Below are 8,349 nucleotides of genomic sequence, written 5' to 3'. Positions count from 1 at the left end.
TCACCTCTTGGCGCTATAAAAAGCTCCATCCTGTCACTTCTTCTCCATCTTAGGTGATACCCCATCTCAACAGTGGTACCGAGCAGCGACTCAGGGAGAACCCCCTCCATATGATAGAAGCTGGTCCAGAGCGCAGTGTACCGCCATCCATCGGCTTCGTTTGGGCTTTCCCACAGCCAAGATGATGGTAGACAAGGCTGAGGAGATGTGCCAGTACTGTCAGCACGTTGTCCAGCGGCCCCTAACACACTATCTTCTAGAGTGCGAAGCTACTGAGACACTCCGCAGGCAACTAGGGGTGATATTCCCTCCCGAAGAGGACCCAGAGATGACTGCGGCCATGCTAGTGTACCATGGGGTCAACGAACCAGACAAGCTGTTACCTGTAATAATGACATATCCTCCTCCTCGCTAGTGTCCATAGTTACATATGGTGTCGCTTATGAGATGCACCAGTTGAACTGACCAGAGGGGCGCTTGAGCGGCATGCGTCGCATCATTGTGGAAACCTTTCTCCATCGGGAGCCAGAGACGGGTCATCGCAAGATTGGGACCCGTGCCAGGACTATGGTCTTGGCGAACAATATACATACATACTTCTTCTCCATATTGTTTCATACTATGGAACAATGCTCCTCTCCAGACTGAGGGACTGACCACCTCAAAACTTTAAGGGTGATGGACTGATTACATCGTCTTCAAGTATCTTCTGCTTCTATCAACTTTTCTGTACTTGACTGAAGAAGCCTACTGTGTAGGCGAAACGTTTCACAATAAAGATACCTAACTGTTGCATATGTGTCTTACCTAACATACTTTGTTTTTTTTTCTTGATTTTTCTGGCCCTCTTCACCATACGCTCTGAGAGCGAGAAATTATTTTGATTCGAAACTGCCGAAATTTCATAAGGTTACGGTACACGGTCATTGTATAGTGACAAACAAAGGGTTCTATCTCGGCAATCATTTCATTGACAGATCTAAAACTTTACCATAGTTAGTTTGGGACATTGTGAATCCAGCACGCCCAGTTTTATCTAAATCTGTGATGATGAGGGCACCAACACAGCAGGCTTCATGTTCTAATTTTGAAAAGCCTAATATCTTTTGTAAGCTGATTTATGAGCATTTATCAATCTATATACTGTCAGTCTAAAACATAATTAATGAATATAACTGATGAATTTCTCGCAGTATCGTTTCTATGATTATCCGACGACAATTTTGGCTAATAACTCCTAGATCAATAAATAACAAAAAGGCACAATACCGTGACTGGAACGATACACAAATAACCCGCACATAAAAGAGAGAAGCTTACGACGACGTTTCGGTCCGACTTGGACCATTGACAAAGTGACTTTGTCAATGGTCCAAGTCGGACCGAAACGTCGTCGTAAGCTTCTCTCTTTTATGTGCGGGTTATTTGTGTAACTCCTAGATCCTTCTCTCTGGTACCTTTAGTAAATTGTCATGCACTTTATAGTCTACATTTCGCTTTCTCCTGTTTCTATTACATGACAGTGATACATATTTTATTATACACATATTATTCCATTTATCTACGTCATCCTGGTAAATCATTTATGTAATTTAAAAGTATTTCTGAGGCAAGAACGAATTCTTGTGGCACCTCACTTGTGCTATGTAGGTAATTTTAATTTAGATAAATGCAACATTAAGATTATGGTCTTTAGGGGTAATTATATTTAAGTTGACAACTTTTTAATCGCAATAGTTGCACTCTGGGACTCTTCCTTTGCTGTGTCAGCTATGTCCCAGGGGGCTGTAATAGAGCGGGGTAACTATAATTAACACCCCCCTCCTGGCTTATATGTGCTCCATTATTACATGTATGAGTCCCTCTGGAAAGCGTATATCTCTTACCTGGGTTGGGTGGAATACCCTCAAAAGATGGCATTGCTGTGATTAACACTATTTCCCTAACACTTGACACTATTCATTGCAGTGTTTGTATGCTGACGTGTGAGGGTAATGAGACTTGCCTGGCTCATTGTAGCAGGCGCTATTGACGTTACCACGTCATTGATGCCAGTATCTATGACTGAAGATATGACGTTCAAGGACATCTTCTCTTCACTCGTCACTTTGGCAACGTTGAACGTCATTTAAGAATATACATTGTCCTCTGTCGACTTGATGAATGTCACCTGACTTCACCATCACGTGTCCACCAATTTAACTCCCTTCACCCTTCCCTCCCCTTTCTATCTCTTGTTCCTCTCTCTACTTTTTGCTGCTGCTGCTGCTGCTGCTGCTGCTGCTGCTGCTGCTGCTGCTGCTTCTGCTTCTGCTTCTGCTTCTGCTTCTTCTGCTGCTGCTTCTTCTGCTGCTGCTTCTGCTTCTTCTGCTTCTGCTTCTTCTGCTTCTGCTTCTTCTGCTTCTTCTTCTGCTTCCCCTACCAGCCTTACCACTACTACTACTCCCTCCCTTGGTCCCGTCCCTGTACCTCACCTATATATACTGGCTACCTCTCTCTTTTTGTTAGTGTGACTGTAATTGCCCAAGTCATACCGAAACGTCGTCATAAGCTCCACTCTCCTATGTGAGGGTTATTTGTGTATTAACTCATGAACGTTAATATGTCTGTGGATAATATCCACAGTAGGAAGATTTACTGGCGATACCTCGCCAGTTCTTACTATATTCCGTGATTAATGTTAACAGCAGGGAGAGTTACAGGCTTTACTACGCATAGGAGTTACTGGCGTTACTATACATAGTTACTAGCGTTACTACAGATAGGAGAGTTACTGGCACTATTACACATAGTCACTGGCACTACTACACATAGGAGAGTTACTGGCACTACTACACATAGGAGAGTTACTGGCAATACTACACATAGGAGAGTTACTGGCACTACTACACAAAGGAGAGTTACATATTTGTATCTCAACACTGCATCTCTTCATCAGTTCTCCCGGGAGCTTGTCAGAGCTCGACATGATTTCCACGAAGTACACACAGATACGGCCACGAATTTTCTACATTGCAACACGGTGTGGTTTTGCCAGTGTCATTAGTTCACGGTTACATCGCCACTGCTCGTCAAATTCATTGCTCTCTGTGGTTTGGATATGTAAGATTTGTCAGGAAACCAGGACAAGTGTTTCCTGACGCGGGTCTTAGTCACTCTCGGTTCTCCTGCTTTTCTCATATAGTCAGTTTTCTGCTGACATGTGTCTAGATGATTCTGATGCCAGTTATGACGATGCAGCAAAGTCAAAGAATGTGAATTCCTTGGCTCTGAGGAATTGATTGCTGAGTTTAATACCACTAGCTATGTTATTAGGGTAAAGGCTTATTAATAACTCAGTTAAAAGATGTTTTTAACAATGGTATTTCTCGGGCAAATACTTGGATGAAATATTTCGTTGGTTTCTGCCTGGTAGGAGTCAAAAGGGTCTTGGAGTTTACGACTAGTCTGGTACGCAGTCTACAGCCAATTTAGATCCAATTTAGTTTAATTGACATGTTAGGATTACACCATAAGATATATGACTGATCTGGTTTGACTTAATGAAGCTCCCAATCTGAAATCTGAGTTGTTGAGACTTCGAACCTAATATGACCCGCTGCATCTCACAACTGTGAGAAAGAAAGGTCATGACTCGTTGGTCACACACCTGCATCTTGCCAGTGTGGGAACAAAGAGAGGGGAGGGTCTTGGCCCCCTTGCTATTGGAGGTACATTTCTCCACATGTTATATCCCGTGTGATTATCAAATGGTATACAATACCGACAGGTTGGTTGCCTGTGTGTCTTATCTACCAATGTTATATCCCCATGAAGTAATTTTTTCTCCTTTAACTTTTCACATTTTCCTCTTGAACAGAAAATCTTTAGGTACATTGTAAGAGAGATTGTCTGTTTTTCAGTTTCAAGATTAGTCTTTCCTATTGAAATTTATCAAACACATTCTTAAAATCTATATAAATACAATTCCTATATCAACTTTTTTTTTTTTAAATATTTGTGACTTTGTCATTATGACTTAACAAACTTCATACACCTTCACTCTGGACCAAAAATCGAATTGTTTACCAGTTAGTTGTTTTTAACTTTAAGTGTTTAATAAACTTTTCTCTACTGACTTTTTTCACTATTGTTGCAACATATATTAACTAAAAAAAACAGACCTGTAGATAAAGAATCTCCGTCACCTTTATAAAATAATGGCATAATGTGCACCATCTTCCATCATCTGCCAGTTTCCTTTTTGCAGCGAAATCGTAAAAATATTTGAAAGTACATAGCGTAATTATTTAGTTTATTAAAACATTGTGGTGATAACCCATCTGGTGTTATTGCTTTTCCTTGTCAACATTTGGTAGTAATCTCTTTGTCATATGATACGGACAAGATGTCCATTAAGATACATTACTATAGTGAGGTGACTTGATGGTTGTGTCCTGAGATTAGCAGTGCGAAGGATAGTCAGGAAGTATGTGGGGCATACTGCTTCCTGCTCTTTGTGCTACAGTGTTTGTCACCACTATCAGGGATGCTTCTTAACTCCGGCGTCTCTTTAAATCTGGTTCCCTGATGACAAGCTGAGCATCATTCCATTTCATCATATATCCCTTGATGTTCCTATGAATCATCCAAGCATTACTTTGTTAATATGTTGCTACACACGTATTTATGTTCGTTGATCCTCATAGATTTGCAGTCTCCACATGTATTTCTTATTACGAGTTGCACAGGATAGTGTAGACACCAGTGGTAGATACTGGGGAAGTGGCAGTGGGCACTTTCTGGTGAAATCTTTGATGATACTGTTGGTAAGCAGTCTGAGGGTGTTGTTTGACACATCACCACAGGGAAAGACTAAGTACAGATTTGTGGTGTGTTCCGAAGGTGCTGTGTTCAAGATGGTATAGGTTCTTAATGAAGAGTCATGGATGAAGAACGTGGGGAAGTAAAGACGTGTGATGGCTTTAAAAAGTTAGGAGCGTTCTTTCTCGAGGAAAGCAACACTAGATATATGCAGAACTTTCGAAAAGAATCGAATCATTGCTATCTGCCTGGTGTCCTTGGTGCACTTGCGAGGTGTAACAACCTCGTGACCACGATAACTACAATTTCATTCAAAGTTCTCACCAGAAAGTGGCTTACTACCTTTCGTCGGTATTTCCAGCTGATGTCTAAGCTATCCTGTGCAGACACAGGACAGCTTAGACTGTAATGTCTGGGTGATACATTGAAACATTGAGAGGCATTTGATGGTATGCAGCAAAGCCCAGCTTGTCATCAAAGAACTGGGTTTAAGAAGTTGACGGTGATTTGTAAAGACAGCAGAAAGTTGGTCCACGTACTTCTTGCACTCCTCCCTCCTCACCTAGAACGTCAGACATCAGGTGACCTCACTACCGTTCACCTTACCTAGCCCTCCCATATACCTTGAGTACATAAACCTATGTTTCTCATGACTAATATATGTTTGGAATGAACTCGTTTCCAGTAGTGAAACATTTCCACAATGCCTTAAATGGTTAGCTTCGAGAAAGACTTACCTTGTATCGTCCAGTAGGTCTGTCGCAGTATTCCTCCATTCTTATGTTCTGATGTCTGTATCCACAACATTTATATCTTTACTTCCTCTGCAGATATTTCAGTAGCCTTCATTTAAACTCTCTGTCTGGAGTTAATATTCACTCCATTTACAATAACTTATGTAAACACACACATTAAACTTTTATATTTAGTACCTCACAGATTTCCTCCTCTACTTCACTGATTCTACCATCAGCCTTTGTACTTCGTATTTTTTCTTTTGCATTTCATTTTTTTTACACAGGACTTGACAAGACTAGGCTAAGGATTCCTAACTTTATTAACAATCTAAGAGCTGTTACTTACACCAGCTCATTTGAAAGCATTTTTATTGTTATGAGACATGCTAGTAGGGAACAGGATACAGTTGGAGCCATCTGTGGGCCAGCATTTTCATATGATCAACTGACTTTATCTCGTTGACATCATAATGCTGTACGAATGTACAAATGCGTCCACCTTGATCTCCTTCATTAGTTTATATTTTAGTTTTTCTTACTCCTTTTATTATTTAATTTTCTGAACTGTTTAATCTCTCATAAATTTATTGACTGATCTGCTTATAATATTGATTTCGTATCATTCCTTTTTTCATATTTCTATAGTGCCTTCCATTAACCAACTTTTCATTATTATTTTATCCTAAATTAATTTTGGGGAATGCTCGTATTTACATAAACTTCAGTTTTAAGTTTCATGCACAAGCTCTTCCCTCCCTCTCCTAGCTTGATTGATTACGAAAGGTTTATTTTAGTTCCTGCTGCTATCCCGCGCCTTGACGAGCGGAGACCTGTGTATGGGCGCTTCAGATGGTGTTTTCTCTCAGGTTTGTAGCTCGGCTAGCATTTCCCGCTCCTGCTGGAGTCCTCGGGATCTTTCATTCCCCAGTTTTCCTTTCACAGTGGATTGATTCATTCGTTATTTTTTGAGTCAGTTCTGTTTTATATTATGCGTCTGAACTGTAGTATCGCCAGGCCTCTGGGAAGACAGTGATAATGTGAGTGATGGTGAATGTGTTTCCTCTTTCTCGGAAGACGGCCGCCGAGTTAAAACAAATCCCTTAAAAATTTTACATTGGTGAACAAAATCTTTAATACTTCTGGGAAGTCATTATTCATGTAGTTTATAAATTTTATCAGAGTAAAAAGTTATCTATGGCACATCATTCCCTAAAATAAAAAGCAAACAAAGCTCTCAAGGTATACACACTGAGAAGTATATACACTTCTCGGTGTATATATCCTGGGATCATCAAAGAAATAAAATTAATAAAAAAGTTTTAGACATAAAAATTTATAATTTTATGTCCTCATAGACAAGCGGTAACTGTTTTTAAGCAAAAATCACCATCTAGTTCAGTAGCCTACCTAGTCTCAGACTGAGCCGCGGGGGCGTTGACCCCTGAAACCCTCTCCAGGTAAACTCCAGGTAAACCTCATTATATTTCTTAATATCGAGGGCACTCTTATAATGTGCTTTTATGAAAGCTTTTAATAAACAAGACTGAGTCCTACGTATTTTTTCCCACGTAATACATGTATTTGTTACTGTGAATGTAGCACCACAGATTAGACATACAAAATCTTGCTTACTTAAGGCATCTTGGTTATCACATACGTACTGTAATATTCGCTGCATCATTTACTGTAAAATATCGTTTCCTGATAATATTTGTATTATCAGTTAACTAGACAGGCTTGTAATTCAGAACATCTCGTTTTATCAGATTGGTACAATATTTTCCATTAATAACCAAACGTCAGAGTATCGTGAGTAGAACAATACACAAATAACAAGCACATAGGAGATGGAAGCTTATGGTGACGTTTCGGTCTGATTAGGACCGAAATGTTGTAGAAAGTTTCGCTCTTCTATGTGCAGGTTATTGTGTTATTTTTGCCATTTCTTATTTTCCAGGTGTTGCGACCCCTGAACAGGACGCCATGTATATTCTGGATATATTTAATATTCTGGATATATTTAATTTTCATACAATTTTATATTGTAGATGCTTTCATTAGTAGCTAAAATGAAAACATCTTGCTTTCTATTATTATTTGACTAAGTTATGTAAGTAGGTAGGATTTGCTTAGTTATTCACTGGGGTAGCTGTAAGCCACGTTGTCACACCCGATGCTGAAGCTGCAGCGTCTGCCTCACATAATTACCTCGTTGCCTCTCTTAGGAGTCACATCGAGCACTCCCTCCCTCTTTCTCTTTCTCATTTTGGCTGCTGATTCGTGGTGACAGCAAGCTTAGCCTGCCCTGTCACCTCTTTTGTGTTATACTCTGGTTTGTGTCTAGTCCGTCTTCGTGGGCGAGACAGAATGTACTATTCGTCACTCTGTGAAACACCATCTTTGGAAGGACTTACCTGGAGTTTACCTTGAGAGGGTTTCGGGGGTCAACACTCCTCTGCGGCTTGGTCTGAGACCAGGCCTCATGGTGGATCAGGATCTGATCAACCAGGCTGTTACTGCTGGCCGAACGCAAACTGACGTAAGAACCACAGCCACTTGCTGTCACTATAAGTCTAAGCAAAGTATCATGGGGACATTACTAGATCTGAGCTTAAAGCCTTATTCCCACTTAATTGTATATCGTTATATTAATCTTTAATCTTTTCATGGTATCTACTAGTCGGTAATTTGAGAATCTTAGTTACTGAAGATATACCAAGATGGAGCTTGACTCATTATTTATGTCAAATATTTTAGCTTTGTAAATATATACCTCTGAACAACTTTCCTAGTAAAAATCTTAAATTTT

This window comes from Cherax quadricarinatus, chromosome 73 (genome assembly GCF_038502225.1).
Source record: "Cherax quadricarinatus isolate ZL_2023a chromosome 73, ASM3850222v1, whole genome shotgun sequence".
Taxonomy (NCBI): domain Eukaryota; kingdom Metazoa; phylum Arthropoda; class Malacostraca; order Decapoda; family Parastacidae; genus Cherax; species Cherax quadricarinatus.
This window is presented reverse-complemented; position numbering follows the sequence as displayed.